The 17,539-nt window shown below is 33.3% G+C and overlaps 1 protein-coding gene and 2 long non-coding RNA genes across 6 annotated transcripts in view; 1 reads left to right on the forward strand and 2 right to left on the reverse strand.

The window, feature by feature from the left end:
* The window catches only part of LOC118181399 (lachesin-like), a 1,014,793-nt gene that overhangs the window by 409,049 nt on the left and 588,205 nt on the right, over positions 1-17,539 (forward strand). The gene's annotated exons all lie outside the window — the stretch shown is intronic.
* LOC118197960 (uncharacterized) overlaps positions 1-17,539 on the reverse strand; it is a 414,567-nt gene that overhangs the window by 77,847 nt on the left and 319,181 nt on the right. The gene's annotated exons all lie outside the window — the stretch shown is intronic.
* On the reverse strand, positions 478-5,100 carry LOC146998571 (uncharacterized). Its single transcript, XR_015039328.1, has 3 exons — positions 5,039-5,100; positions 4,692-4,756; positions 478-788 (listed from the first exon to the last, which is right to left on the reverse strand). It is a non-coding gene; the product is annotated as an uncharacterized LOC146998571 (long non-coding RNA).

The following is a 17,539-nucleotide window of genomic DNA, read 5'->3' on the forward strand; positions in this document are numbered from 1 at the left end:
CAGATTTCAGCCATATAATCTCATAAATAGCATTTAAAGATTAATTTTTTAACCCAGGCAGATCATATTTCCTCATATGAAATTATTGTTCAAAATTTATTCACTTATTCATTACACACAATATATTCATATGCTAATTAATCATATATTAATACAATATTCAAATACTATTAATTAAATCCATAAAAAATTTTCCTCTATTAAAAGGAAAAACATTTTAAAATGTCCAATTGAGCAGTATTTGTTTTACCTCAAAATATGTCACTATTGTATTATTTTTCAAATTCGTTATTAATACATGAATAACGAAAACTCAAGTATTATTTAGAAAAGTAAACTCAAGTACTCAAACTCAATAAGTAAACTCAAGTATTATTTAGAATCGATGATTAGTGATATGGGATGTTTAGAATGTTCAGGGTTTTATGGAAAAATACTACTGAATGGTAAAAAGGTTTATTAAAATTGAAATACAGTGATTCAATGATGTAATATATACACATATAATTAATATGCACAACAAACGATTATTGTATGAAATGCATGACATAGCAAGAATGAAAACATACATGAATTTACAATAACATAAGCTGCAAAATAAACAGAATACAAGAAAACTCACATAAATTTACAATAATATGAAACAATTAAGTGTTATGAGTAATAATATTAGTCAGATTTTTCCTTATATTTAAATCTTCATTTTCATTGCTCTTTTAATATCTTGTGTTGGTGGTTGGCCTGCACGCATTCTTTAAGCGATAATCTCTGTGGCACTTCATCAAACCCTAAATTCTTGAAACAAACATTACCAAATGCTAACTTGTAATGACATTAATACATGCATCATAACAAATACACAATGAATATTAAGAAAATGTTAATGTACCAATATTTCTTGTTTCAGTAGTATCAATTCTTGAAATATCATAAAAGAGGAATTAGACATTTTTGATTAAACATTCAATTATACATCTATCAATTTCAGTGTTATCGTGTGGCACCAGGGTAACTATGCGAGACACACTAATCCCCTCGAAAATTTCTGATTTACAAAATAATTTTGGCAGGAACTTGTAAAGGCTAAAAAAATATTATCAAAAAGATACGATTCTTAAGCAATTACGTATATTTTGCAGAAATACTTCGGAACTGTTTGAGCTGGTATTCGTGAGAATCCTTGAGTAATTTTTTGAATGCAGAATAGTTTAACTGAGAAACAGCAGAATGCAGCCAAATGATATCCCTAAGTATTATTTCATTTCACTTTCTAATGCATGCATAATAGCATTAATTAAGAATTTAATAAAAACATTAAAAATAATTACATGAAGCAAGATCTCTAAAATTTCAAAATTGCATATAATTAAAATCTAGTTTAATATCTGCAATATATTTTTAACTCATCATATTTTCATAAATTTAACTTTACAATCTAAGATTAATTACAATAAAGCATACTTTATGACACAAGAATATGAACTTCCAGATAATGTGTATCATTTATTCTGAGATTAAAAACTATGGTAGGAAACATTCTGGAAAACCACATTTAATATGCTTTAAACTATTTTACTTTCCTAGATAATCTCATTAAAATTATTAAATGTTCATCAATCTTTTCGTCAATTTCTGTTACCTGCCAGTGAGGTAGAATGTATTCAAAAAGACACAAAGAATATGTATTACATACATGTAAAATATAGAAAATACAGTGGCTTTGCTCTGCGCGAGCATACAACCTATAATTAACTTACTGCAGTTTCAGGATCTTATCCTAGACCACTACTTTCGAGAACATTCTGGCATGTTATATAACCGCTAGTACACATACTGAATACGTGCCATTTTTCGTCAGACTGCTTTCTTCTACCGCTGCTACAAGACCTTGCAGCTGCTCCTCCCATCTTGTTCTTTCTGACGTAAAGTCTAAATTTAATCTTACTTAGTTTAAATCAATATTGAATATATAATTTTGAGAATTTCATCTAAAGGCAAAATGATCTGCTGGGAGAATTGAATAAAGATGTGGGATCTAAAAAGCTAAATCCTTCTTTGTCGTCATTTTGCAATCTTCTATTCAGCCGTAACAATGCCCGGCCTATGATGTAGTTATATTGTCAAGCTTTCGTCATTCCTGTGCCTGCCAAAATATTACATATATACGTATGAAAATTACAGTCAAAAGTCTTTAATTCGAACGTCCATAATCCGGAATGATCTATAATCCGGACCTCAAAGCTACAAACTTTCTGCGCATGCGTAAACGCATACCTTTACGAATGCGCATATGCGTTTACTCGCGCGCATAATACGTTTACGCATGCGCGTTTAATGTATAACAGACGGTATAAGCTAAGCTAAAATTATCTAATTATCTATTTCAGTTAATGTTGCAGATTGCGTTGTTCCTTAATCTTCTAATTGGATCCGGCTTATTATTTTGTGAAGACTGTTAGCAATTTTATAAAAGTAAGCTTGAACTTTCGATTATGTCAAAAAGAATTTCTGATTCTGGAGCCGCCAAAGGATCTACAAAGCGAAAGCATGTTTCGATGTCCATCAAACAAAAAGTGGAATTGCTGCAAAAAATGGATAAAGGCATATCCTTTGTTTCTCTAACTGTTCCGAAATCTTTTTATCAATTTCACGCTGCTCTGCGGGGGGGGAGGGAACGTCGCGGCGTGCAATGAACTGGAAGTTGACCAGTCAGCACTATCCTTATCTTCAGGGCAGATGTTTTTATTTTATTCGGCTTATAATTCCTTACTAAATCCATCTTTGATATGATTTAAATCAAATTCATCGTCATTATAAATATCCCGAATACACATCAAATAGTTTTCTGGTTGCAATTTTCTAATTTCGACTATGCGTAATGTATGTCTTACGCATGCGTGCGTTGAAAGAAATGTTTAATAAAGTAAACAAATAAATATTAAGGTTTTTTCTGTAAGTTTTGATACCTTTTAGATCATAATTGTTCTTTATTTCATAAATTACTGTTTCATATTTTTAATTTTATAATTTCTGCATGCCATCTTACCAGATTTAAATTGATGATCTATAATCCGGAAAAACCAATAATCCGGAATCGCCGAAGTCCCGACAAGTCCGGATTAAAGACTTTTGACTGTATTAATATAAGCTACATAATGTAATATACTACGATTGATTTGTCACAGTAATTAGAATAAAAGTCTGAAATATTGCCGTGTCTTGCAAAATATCAACTAAATCTGTACACAAGAATTTTCCATTAAAAATTTCTGTGCAGACCTGATAATCATTATATATACTGCTCTTTGTATAATGTACTGAACTGTACAGCTCCAGGTATACAAAACATTTCAAGACACTCGATATTTATTCTGTTGCAGAAGCAGACTGTTTATTTTCAGTATATATAATAATAAGTGAAGATGATACGTGATAAATCTTTCAGTTCTATAATTTTTATATCTAATATTCAGTGCACTATTATGCTAATAAGCAATCTTTATTCTCAAATCCTTGCATTATATGTTGGTGATTATGGGTGGTCTATTATTCATCTGTTTTCTTATCCGTCATGGCGACTACACTAAGTCTGTTAATCAAAGCTCAAATGTATATCTGTCTCCTGTAATTTTAAAGAAATATTTGAAGGAAAGATAGGTTAAATTACATAATAATTATACATACTTTGCCTGTGTGTTTACAGTCAGACATAATATTCAACAACTAATATGCTTGAAAATGCCCAAGTGGGATTTGAATGGCTTCAATAACATATACTGGAAAATTAAATAAAAGTATTATAAAAATATTGCGCTCATTTGGATGGCTTAAATAATAGTTGTGTAATAAAAGAACATTTTAGGTATGATATTAACTAATTAATTTTTTTTTATTTTATCTCTTTGACCTTTAAAATGAAGAGGTAATGTTTCTAGGTGATATTATGTGAAAACCTGAAAAGCAAAAAAAAACTACACTAATTCTAAAAATGTTTCCAAAGTTCACACATCTGCAAGAAACTAATAAGGTCAACAATGCCTGATTAACTGAATTTGTTGGCAGATGATGATTCAAATCTGAATATAGAAGACATGTAAACAGTATAAAAGTATACCAAATTTATATCAGTGTACGAGTCATCATATGTGTGAATGAGCCCCTACTATAAATTAAGTACAAGTCTTACTCTGAACTACTTAGTATGCTTATACACTAATTTTTCCATTTTCTTAATTCATATTTTTAATTAGCATTATTACAAAATTAAATAATATCTGTAATAATTGTAACTGAAACAAATGTATTTGAAATTTCACCTCTTTCATAATAACCACAATTGCCTAGTACATAGTCATTAGCAAAGCATACAATTAAGTGCTTCACAGTATTATTAACAGTAAGGATGCTATCACACGTCTGTTTGTTTTGGAAGAACAACTGTTTGGAACAATTTTTCTGCTTTGTCACAACAGCCAATTATCATAGATCACTTTGGGGTTAACATGGGAAACTGGTTCCGCATTACAAACAAGCTGATAGCTGATTGATTGAAAACGAACAATTTGCAATTTTTTTAGAAAGGAAGGAAAAAGTGGCATGTCTTTCTTTCAATAGTAAACCAGGCAGAAAAATTGTCCAAAACAAGTTGTTCATGTTCATGTGTGATAAGGGTCTCAGACATCATTACTTACATCTAACATTTCACTTCCAGAAACAAGGGTCAAAATTTTTCAGCTGCCATTCACTGTGCCAATGCCTGAAATTAAAAAAAAAATCATTTTATAAAAATCTTTAAAAGGATGATTCAAGTATTGAAAAATCTTAGATCATAACTTGGTCATACACACAAAGTATATTATTTTTTTATACTAATAAAATAATATGTTGTTCAGTGCTGAATGAATTATTTAACAATAGGAGAGGTCAATGGTTGTGAAATCACATCATAATAAGAGAATTTATAAAAAATGAAATAAGGGGTTTTATTTTTATTTTATTTAAATTTTACTATTTGGTTAAGAATAATTATCCTACTAACTTTAATTCATATATTCAACTCTGAAACACACTTTCTACATCTTATCTTTGGCTACTATAGTCTGTGTAGTCAGCTTGATATATACAGTCAGCATGATGATTGACAGCCATAATTGTTATCTTGTCTTCGTGGTACATGTGCAGTACACGTACATGTTTTCCTACAACTTGCATGATTGCATACATACTTTTTCACTGCAGAAATATACAATTTTATGAAGAACTAATTTGCAATAATATATAGCACACATGAAAACAAGCCAAGCATACTTTACATTAAAGTGCAATGTTATGTAATCATTGATGAAAACAATTACATTAAAATATACTTTATTGTTGACTTTACTATTACTTTAGGATTATTAAAAATCATCATCAATTCCTACATGCTAAAAATAGAACATGTTACATTTAATATTTCAACAGGTTTTTCTATTCAATAGATATTTCATAATATAAGGAGTTAAGTAAATTTGAACTAATTATATTTTATTTTTACCTATTCTTTACAGTTATACCACAATTCATTACATTACGAGTTCATTACATTATTTTATATCATATTAACTTCAACCAAAACATTTCAACACATTTGGAGATAAAAGACTCAAGTACCTTGCCTCAGTTTTAGCTGTAATAAAATTACGCTGTACATACTAATAACTTTCTTCTTGAAGTTTCTCGAAAATGATATTTCTTTTCGAAAAAATTAAAACAGTAAAGAAACAAATTATTTCTTAAAACATCTTTCTTAATGCTACATTATATAGAAATTTAGGAAATGTTAATGAACTGTATATGTGTTAAAATACAATATATCACATATTGCACATATAACATATCAAATTTACTGAAATGGGAAAATATATACATACCTGAAAGCAATCTTGCAATAGCATTTGGTTTGAAGCTCGCGCTCACTGGAGCATCTGCATTTACGCTGATTTCCCTTTACCCATTTTTTGCACTCTTCAATCGAATTTAAACTTGATCGTATCGTTCAACTTTCCAGTTGTTGGAGCAGTACAGGAAAAAAAATCTAATTTTACACAGTAATTACTTTACATTGCACATATACTCTACGAAGACTTAAACGCCGGATTTGTTTACAATCAGATGGCGGTGCATCTACCACATACCGTATTTATTCTCTTTTCAAATCGCGCCAACATAATAATTAAGCCAAATTTGTTTCTGGGCATGCGCAGTATGCGACATTCGTTTAACACTATTCAACTCAATGTGCGGTCTGCCATTACGCGCCGCATCTGACAATTGTGTCTGTGGCATGCTAGGTTCTCCCGAGCACTACCTATTTGACTGCGGTCTAACAACAAACCAGCACTTACCACATCCAACGAATGATAGAACACTTTACTATCGTTTCATAATCAAACACCCGCCAGCTATAAGGAGTATCTGCGCAGTTGTACAGCAAATCAACGCCCTAGGGCAAGACATTTGCGAGCCACGGTAGCATGGTACTGCAGACAATGTACTCAACGATTAGATATTCGCAATATGTACGCATTCTGTAATACACATTCCACATTCAATTTCGAGCCTCGTGTTAACATCTTTTTTCAATAGCCACCAACTTGCAGAAATAATGTTACTGACATGTTTATCAGTGTAAAGCACTGGGCACCCAATGGAATGATGTGTTATCGTAAATCGAAATATATAATATCCGTACAATGCACGAATGTAGTGTATGCAACGAAATATGTAATTCATGCAACAGAAGCCCCTAATGAAAGTATGTACATTATGTATTATGTAAACTGAGCATATTTCCGCACAGCGCTACTGCTTTACGCACACGTTACTATGTCTCATATGTTTCTTCTGTGTGTAATATTTGCATTTATGTGCTCTACGTGTTTCCATATGTATTCTATGTGTCATGATATGTATTCTCGTGTGTGTTTTTATGTCTTTATGTTACGTAATTACGATGTGCTTTCATGCTTTTAAGTTTAATTTTGTATATCTATGTGTTTCAGCTTATATGATTGTTTTAGGGTTTTAATGCTATCCTTTATATTCTTTTTTAAGTTACTTCGTGTTATTAACAACGTCCTATGTAAAAACTACCCGACATCTAGCACCTGTATGGCCATGTAAACTCCCGGTGCAGCCTCACGGGGCTCCAGCGAGTTGCTTCTTCGAGATAGTGGAGGACGTGGGACATATGCCTGTTTACCTATGTTATACGCCAGGCGTCCCCGTCCTCCGTCACCTGTCACCTGCCATTACGCGCCCCGGACAGCCGTGTGATACCAACCTCACTGTCTTCCGGCAGACAGGTCGACAACCAGGATTGATGATCTGGGGTAGCATTTCATTTCATAGTAGGACCCCTTTGGTTGGCATCCGTCGCAACCTTACAGCACAGCTGTACGTCGACGAAGTTCAAAGGCCCCTTGTTTTGGCCTTCATGTCACGCCACCCTGGGCTTACATTTCAGCAAGATAATGCCCGCCTCCACTCATGGACCTTATAAGAGATAGACTAACCCAGTGGGCGGGGCGCGCGTCATCGACATGTCGGCAAGAAAGAGTAGGGACGATCTGATTTACTTTAACACTGAAACCTATGGCGTTTGTATCACATAACTCTTTTTAATTATTAAATGTGATACGTTGTATAGTGATGAGATTATGAAAGCCACAGATTTTTCCAAACAGAATTTTATATACCTCATTAAAGCGTTTTCTACTGTATTTCGCGCATTCTTTTTCACGCGTAATTCTTGTACAAACATCTTTACTTTGGTAAAACCATAAAAACTCTAAGCACAAAATTTATAAACTTAATTTTGCGTAAAAATAAAGTTAAATAAGATTGATAGTATGTGATGCTTTGAAATAAACAAGGTAAAATTAAACAAGATCTGAATTTTTTTTTTTTTTTTAACTTAATGAACATTTTCAGGCAGTGATTTTCAAAACTATAATAACATTAAAAAACGCTTATTTATTTGATTATATGATCATTAAATTATTAACATTAAAATGGATAATTTATTTTAGTAATTTATAATATTCGGAGCATTCACTTTTCTGAGTGTAATGAAGGAAAACAAAAAGATAAAATATAATCTAGAAGCACTCAGCTTTTATATTACGCCCAAAAGGAACCTTTTTTAAAAGTTTTGTGTGTTACCTATATTTATTAAATATCATGTTCTTCCCCCGTAGTGCTCGCTCTGAACTCGTTGAGTTTGTTAATCAAAAATTCGTTAAAGTTTTATAAAATATGAAATAGATTAAAACAAATTCGAAATTCGGCCGTCCACATGCCCATGTTCGGGTGGAGGATTACATTATTCAAAATTTGATGGCTCTAGATACCGTGGATTTTGTCACAGTGCGAGAAACATACATGTATTCATGCAGATTCTTCATTATTTAATTTCTTTACATATAATACAGGGCGATAATATTTGGTAACAACAATTTGCAAGGAGACACGGACATTTATAGTAAAACAGCGCAAAATGCCGCTTCGAAACTAACAGCCTTTCTAGGCTACCGCCCCTTTGGGCTAATAAATTAAATTAACAGTAAATTTAAAAAAAAATCTAATCCAGAACTAAAATTAAATTTAAAAAATAATCACTATAAAGTACAAGCAAAGTTAATTATTACGGTTAAATACAATTTTAATATCAGAATTAAATGTATAAAAATTTTTAAGGAGTCAAAAGTGTTTATCACTATGATGTATTACGAAATATAACTGAAATAAAATTCATTTATAGAAATTGTGCTATAATACTCATCCATAATTTTAAAAAAGCAGCACAATTTAGAATTTTAAAGAAAATTTTCAAAAATTCGTTTTTAAATATTTTAGTATTTTTTACTTATTTACACTAATAAAAAGCACAAAAATTGGAAGAGGAAATTGCTTGGTTGAAATTTTCTATTAGTTCAGGTTTAAAATATTATTTTCTAAAAGAAGTAGTTACAAATTTCCTTACAGCATAGGAAAAGCTAAAATAATATCCAGCCCTGAAAGTATGCAATAGCTTTATAATTATTTGGAACGTTAATTATGCTTGATAAATATGCTAAATTTTTAAAAATCAATCTCAATTTCAAAAATAAAAATATGTAGAAGTTCTAATTTGTGAAATGAATTGCTACAAACAGCTCTTTCTTAACAATTATACACGCTGCAATAGGCAACCAATGTTAAATTTCGGCAAGTCGTCCCTACTCCTCCGGATGTGATCAAGGTGACAGCCGGCAACGCTTCAGACGAGGGAGAAAACCCGTTTGGGTTAGTCTATTTCTTATAAGGTCCATGCCCCCACACTGCACATGTTTCTACTGCTTGCCTTAATCCTTGCCGAATATTACCTCGGCTAGAAAGGTCGCCGGATCTCTCTCCTATTGAGCACGTTTGGAGCATTATGGGCAGACCCTCCAACCAGCTCGGGATGTTGACGATCTAACGCGCCAGTTGGACAGAATTTGGCACGATATTCCTCAGGAGGACATCCTCAAACTCTGCCATTGCATAAGGGCCAGAGGTAGACAAACGCGTTACTGACTTATTACTTTGTGAAGCTCCATCACTTCAATAAATCATCCAATTTTTCTCAAACTGCAATCATTTGTTTTTCTGTACATGTACATCACTTCTACGGATTTTCGTCCCTTTCGGATAACTCCTTGGTGCATCTTTTTGGTCTAAGAGTGTACATTTGACTTAAGCATACCGTGAAGTAGAATAATTGAAAAAATATTGATTTACTAGTAATATATGACCAAATATATTAGTCAATACTCAAAACTTTTAAAAAAATGCATACACTATTGAAGGAAAAATGATATAATTTAAATTCTATAAGGCTAATATTTTGAAATTTTACTCTATATCACACATAATAATAATTTCAAGTGATTCTCTATGGAACTTTTGGAGTTATCATAGTTGCTGTGAAATTAAAAAACAAAATGAGTCAAAAATCACCTATAAAGTTTTCAGATAAACGTTGCATGACATATATACACAACTATTCGCGTTGTCAAACAAAAATACGGAAAATACCTAATAAACATACTCTGCCAGATTCACCAGACAGATCGAAATTTTTAAAATTATTTATTTCAAAAATAAGATAAAAAGGGTCAAATCTGCATCTTTAATTTGTTCCTTAAACTTTGGCTTCCAGGGTGGAAGACAGTAACTTCCTGCTTGACGTGTGTCAGAAAAACTGCTATATCTCCACTTCTAATCAACATATAAAAAAAGAAACTTTTTTTTTTGATAGCTAAAGAATGTGGCCTTTAAAAATGCTAAACAACAACAACAAAAAAGAAAAAATAAAAATAAAAATAAAAATAAGGTATTTATCCAAAATTGGCCTTTTGAACGAGGTGTATTATCTTACATTTTATCTCAGAACCTATTCCAGATATCCCATTTAAATTTTGGTAGGGAAACTGAAATGAGAAGTAAGATTAAAGATAGAAAATATAAAGTAACTGGTTAGTGAAAAGTAATATAATCGTACAAGCTTTCAACATATATAATTTTCAAGCTGTACTCAAATTGTAATATAAGCATTATATTCCACTCTCATATTTAAAATAGAAGCAAAAGGATCTTGATTTAAAACTATAATTTAACTAAATGACTTATTAAATACGTCTACTTCTTGTTTTAATTTCTTCATTTGCTTGATAATTTTAATGACATGCATAATAAACATTAATTAAATAATCTTCTGGTAGTTCAAACACGTGTATCCAAGTATATATTGTAAGAAAACATTTGATTGCATCAAATAACTTCTATAATATTTTATCCACTAATATTAATATTTATTCAGAATTCCTTCTACCTGAAAAGTAGGCTCAAACAATTAACTACAGATCATTTACTGAGGGATCATGTGTTACTTAAAATAACATATTTAAATAAACGTGGAAGAGAAATTACCAGACGTACCTACATGTTTCATTATAAGATTCCTGTCATAAACATTAGTATATTTACAGTCAAAACTTGGAAAAAAGTAATATATATTCCTTCAATCATGTACTTTAAGAAAGTTTAGAAGACGAAGACTATTTTTCTGCATAATAGATAGATTTATGTTTTAAATCATGGGTAAAGCAATGTGTATTTAAATGAAATTTTACACTTAATAAATCACTCTAAATATATTAAAATATGCCTCAACGATGACTAAGTTATCACAAATATTTCCTAAAATTATGAAAACGACTGCTTTTTAAAGAAATTTTTTGTATTGTACTCATTATACGAATTAATTATTTTAACTGCTCAAGCACAATTTGGAAAGGAGAAATACGGTTTAAAATCCTTATTAGTGATAATTGCCTTTTCATGCCATATGTTACTGCAAATTAGGTACTGCTAAAAATTTCATTTTTAACTTGGAAAATTTGAGAAGAGTAAGATTTTTTCAGATTCTGTAGATATTCTGCGGCTTCTTTATAATGGAATGAAAATAATATGAATAAAAGTTTACACATATCATAAAAGAATTTAACTTTTCCTTAAAGTAATGCAATTTCAATATCACAATAATGTTAATTAATATGTGGGAAATTTATACGGGGGTTATGTAAAATTGTTTCAGAATTCCGCATGGGGCTTCCGGGCCGCCAGTTTAGACCACCGACGCTCATTATTATCAAGGATTCCTTGTAGGAAGTAAAAAGGAATTATTATAATCGCGAAAAATTTCGGGTATCATATTTCAACTAAAAATTCAACTAATTTAATTATGCTTCTCCGTGTCATTTGCACGTAATAACAGATTAAAGGACTCCTTTTTCCCCTAAAAAATATAAAACTGTTTTTAAATGAATTCTGAAGAAAATTTTTCATGGCGTATGTGCGTACGTACGTATCTCGCATAACTCAAAAACGACTACCCTCAGAGCGTTGAAATTATGTATGTAGGACTGCTATAACATGTAGATATGCATCATCGTATTTTGGTTGCAATCGGCCGCACAAAAAGTATATAAATATATGTATATATATATATATATATATATATATATATATCCACTCTGTTACTCGGCTCAGTGAGCTCAGTTTCTTTATTCTTATATGTTTGTAAATAGTTAATTTTTTGTTTTTAAAATGATTGAATTATGTTGTTCTTTTCTTCCGGTTAAGGGTTTTATGACTTTAGTAAAAATGCATGCAGTATTTGTAGAATTATCAAGAAAATTAAAAGTTGTTTAAGTATTTTTACCATAACGGCCATGTTTATTTACATTTCAAACATAGCAGAATAACGGATTTGTTGCCAATCAAAGAAACTAAGCTTCGGAACAACAAAGATAACACTTTCATTTATTATTGCGAATTAAATCATGCTTAAACCATTCTGGAATTGATTCGAGGAAATAAGTGTTTAAGACTTTATTCGTTATTTTTAATATAGATATTTTGAGTTTTTATGTATTTTTTCCTTCTTGCGAAGTGAAAGCTGAATTGATTGACTGAAAAATACTGAATCATCTGTGAAAAAGTGCTTTTGTTTTTCTTTTGTTGCTTGTTTAATTTCTTTTATACATCCTTTTAGATTTATTATAGTATTTGAATAGAACATGTGGCAACGATTAGATAATTCTTCAGATGATATAAATTTTATGCATTCTGAGTTATAAAATGAATGAAATGTAACGCTGTTAAGTGACCTAGCGCTAGAGTGTCTCTACGGTAAACAAATATAATGGATATTAAAGAAGGCTGTTATGTCGTGGAGCAAAAACAATTTTCTTTACACCTGACTGCCACTGGCTCCGACATAGCAATGTGAATACTCTACATCTAAAATTTTAAGCCTCATTCCAGAATTTTAAATGTTTATTTAATAGAATTCTATTCATATATTTGCAAGTTATACACTATAAACACAATAACAAAAATTTGAACTTATCTGCACCAGCGTGAATAAGCCTGGCATAATTTCTGAATTCGACGCAACTTTACTAGGTAAAGTACGCAAATTCAACCACAAGGGTTTCATCCTTTTCAACGCAGCTAATCTTCTAAATATATTTTACTAATATCCGCAGCGGGGCAGCGGATTCCATTTCATTCACCCAAAACTCAAATTTTTTTAACGCAATAGTATCGCAAAAAAAAACATCGACTCAAAATCAAAATTAAATCTATAGAATATCATCCGCTGTTGCCATTCCAGCTCTGCCAAGTTTTTCTTCCTGAAGCTGTTGCCAGACTTATCCTCCCTGTATGTGAGAGGTACAAAATCCTCCCACCCTGATTTTCTCAAAATCAGACATTGCACAAAATTTTCTAACATTACGAATAAAACACAACAGTACTACGTATTAGTTTAGAAAACACATAAAAGAAGCTCGGTTAACATACATTATATATGACAGATCATACTAAAATGAGATCAATAAAGAATAAACTTCTAATTAAAGTCATTGCTAGAGAAAAGAGGATATAAGTCCAAAACGTCTATATTGTACATTATGTTGTCTAAGAGCATGTCCTTGGTTTTAAGAGTCTACCGTATCTAGATCTGTTTTCAGATGTCAGAGTTTGCACAGGATCACTGGTAGTTGAAACTTCTAGTGGATACAGATTTTTGATTGGTCTTACCAAATATCCACTGCTTGTTTTTACCTGTACACTCTGGTAGTCCCATCTCTATTAATGCATATTTTTACAATTTTGCCCATTGGCCACAGTACACGTTTTTAATTGTCTAGTTCTATGAGGACTACGTCCCCCACCTTTAGGTTTTGACATGAAGCGCTTGCCTTCTGCACCAGTTGAGCCAGATATTCCTTGCGGAAGCGACTTCTCAGTTCTTGTCTCAACGTATTGCAGCAATTTACACGCACATTCAGTTTCTGGGAATCGATGTAATCCAGATCTGGTACTCCTACTTGTTTTATGTCTTACAAAAACAGGGAAGGTGTCAGAGGTACCAGCTCTTCCGAATCATCACAGATGTACGTTAAAGGACGGTTGTTTAATGTGGATTCAACATCACACAGGACGGTCAGTAACTCCTCGAAATTCACCGACGATCTCCCCAGAATTCGCACGAGAAGAGTCTTGGTAGAACGAACTAAACGCTCCCACCATCTTCCCCACCACGCAGTCGTAGGGGGTGAATGTTCATTTTATTGGAAAACACTTGTTTTCTGTGATTTTTCTCCAATCCAGGCATCTCAGAGCATTGCCTGTTCCGCTAAAATTCGTTCCGTTATCTGAATACACTGTCGCAGGACGGCCTCGTCTGGCAATGAACCGTCTCAGAGCCTGTAGAAACGTTTCGGTACTCAGAGAGGTGATAGGCTCCAGGTGAATTGCCCGGTATACGGCGCAAGTGAACAAGACGATCCAAGCTTTACTCTTTGGTCTCAGAAGTAAAGGTCCACAAAGAGCGACTCCAGTTGTTTCAAAGACAGCCGAACCTCTTATTCTGTCAAGGGGTAACTGGATCGGAGGGGTAGATAAAGCCTTAGCGGTAAATCTCCTACATACTACACATCGACTTACGCAAGATCTTATATTTCGTTTCGACGAAATGATCCAGTATCGCTCTCTTAACTTAGCAGCTAATATCTGCACTCCCGCATGACAGTTCTTTTCACGATGAGGGCATTCAGTTAAATAATGCTTGGATGGAAGCAACAGGGGATAAAGGAAGCAGAATTCATCATCACGTTCAATGATTTTAGTTTTAACTCTGAGGACTCCGTCGTTGTCTCTCTCTACCAATAATCCATGGACGGAATCTCCTTTCTCTTGAAAGTGCTTCCTTTGCTCTAAACTCCACAAAAATGTTTCGGCGTTAGTTTTTTCTTCTACTGTTAAGGTATCCGAAGAATACGAGGGCTTCTTTAGGAGTTCATTAGTAAAGCGTAGAACCCAGCAGAATACTCGAACTATTTTAGAAAAACTCGAAAAACGTTTGTACCACTCAGAATCTTCTAATTTTATACTCAAATTGACAATTACTCCCTTCTTAATTTCTGCTGCAACAGAATTTTCGTCTAGAGAATTTTCGTCAATGTTTGGCCATTCTTTCGGAGAGCTTTTCAGAAATTCGGGTCCCTCCCACCAATTGCATTGGCGAAAATGTTCAGGCGTACAGCCACGAGATTCCACATCTGTCGGATTCAATTTACCAGGGATATGTCTCCAACATTCCTGCTTCGAGAGTTTCTGAATCTCCTTTACTCTATTATTCACAAATACTACCCAGTTTTCCTCTCGTTGTATCCAGCTAAGAGCCACAGTAGCGTCTGTCCAGTAATATATCGGGACATCGACTAAGCACAGGGTTTCAACAGTATACCTTGCCAAGCGTGCACCTAGAACACAGGCTAGCAACTCCAAACGCGGAATAGTTATTTTCTTTAAGGGCGATACGCGTGATTTTACTATGATGAATTTCACGAAAACTTTGTCTTTTTCCTTACTTCGTAAGTAAATGATAGTTGCATAAGCGGCTTGACTGGCATCGCAAAAGACGTGTAGAGTCCATGAATCCTTAATTTCATGACCCATGCAACGAGGTAATTTAAGGCTGGAAAGACTAGGCAGCCTTTAGTACAATCTCTTAAATCTTGTTTGAAGTTCATCTGGTAATGGCTTATCCCAGGTCGATTTTGTTGCCCAAGACTCTTGAAGAATTGAATACGACGGGCACAAAGAAACCTATCGAGTCAAAAACAGCATGGATTAGAGACAATAGTCTCCTTTTTGATAAATCTTTTTTAACGATTTCTCTTTGGACGGATATTGTAAGGCTGTCATCTCGTCGGTCCCACTGCCAGCCTAGAACTGCGGAGACTGGATCACTATCTTCAAGAGCTTATCACCATATTCATTAAAAGTCCACAGTCGAAGATCCATTTTGGCTTCTGCCATAATAGTAATCGACTGGCTCATAAAAACCTTTAGCTCTTCGTTATCATCGACTCACGTGACATAATTGTCAACATAAAATGATTTGGCAAGTTTATTCGCAACAGCTTTAAATTCAGGTGAAACGTGGGACAAATGAAATGAAATCACAGCTGCCAATAAATAGGGGCTGCTAGTTAACCCAAAAACAACACTCTTGTGACGAAACACTTCAATTCTATTATTTACCCACCACAAAAACTTTAAGTAATTTTGATCGTCACGCTCTACCTCAATCTGTAAAAAGGCCCGCCTAATATCGGATGTTACACCAATTACCTTTTCCCTAAATAGCATTAGAATGGCTGAGATTTTTTCTACAAGTTTTGGACGTTTTATCAAGCAATCATTTAGCGAAAGCGAACCAACGACTTTGCTGACGCATCGAATACAGGCCTAATCTTGGTAGTGATTCTACCTAATTTTATTACTGAATGGTGTGGTAAATAATGTCCTCCGTCATTCTTTACTGATTTTGAGACAATTTCTATGACATCTTCCGCTAGCCATTCTTTAATTACTGTACTATACTCATCAAATTTATTTAATTTTCTCAATTTTCTCGTAATAGCAAAGAGCCTTTTTTCTGCAATATGCCAGTTAGAGGTAATATCAGGAGGGAATTTAAGAGCCCAAGGTAAACTCATGCAATATCTATCATATCCGGTTCTGCGAAAGCCCCTAAGAAATTGCTCTTTCGCTGCTTGATCTTCTGCGACCCTGGGAATGCTTTGTGCATCATCTGCAATGCCGACAGTTTCTAACTTCCACATAAGGAAAGGTTCCATGTCTTGAATAAGAAGATTAGTTACTGACATAGATGGGGTACCCTCAAAACTTTGGATAATAGTTCTTTTCGATTCCCGGCACAGCGTCCATCCCAGTTTAGTATTTATGGCAGTCAAACCATCCTCAAGCTGAATTACTTCACCAGTAAGTATTTGCCCATAAATATCACTCCCTATGAGTATTTCTATTTCCGGGTGACCCTCACCGACATCTGAAATCCAAATTCTGTGTCTTTTTAATTCCTTCAATAACGGTTCTTTAGGTATGCGTGGTATGCCTATACAAATGGTATTTTGATCCAGAAAACTAAATTGGTATACTTTGTTTTTCCCAACCGGGCTTAGACCTATAGAATATCTCTTGTGAATTTTTGACTCAGTCCTTGTTCCGCCAAATAACGCGGGAGTTAAAGTCTCAGAGGAAGTGCTTTTCAGATTTAAAGCTTCAATTGTGGATTGTAAAACGTAAGATCGTTGGGTTGCACAATCCAAGAGGCACCTGACCACGTTCTTTACAATGCCTACAACTATTTCAACCATTAACGTCATAAGAGTGACTTCATTCATACATAAGGGAGAGGACATTGTACTTTGTACCATTACTGACTCGTTTCGTTTTTCCTTATTGTCAGCATTGTTTTCTGATACCTCCGGGCATAAATTTATAGGGTGAGATGGCGTACACAAATAGCATTGAATAAACTGTGGACAATTTTTCGCAAAATGCCCTGGTTTAAGACAGCGGAGGCAGCATT

This window comes from Stegodyphus dumicola, chromosome 2 (genome assembly GCF_044657685.1).
Source record: "Stegodyphus dumicola isolate Sdum_Otavi_A_Nest chromosome 2, ASM4465768v1".
Classification (NCBI taxonomy): Eukaryota; Metazoa; Arthropoda; class Arachnida; order Araneae; family Eresidae; genus Stegodyphus; species Stegodyphus dumicola.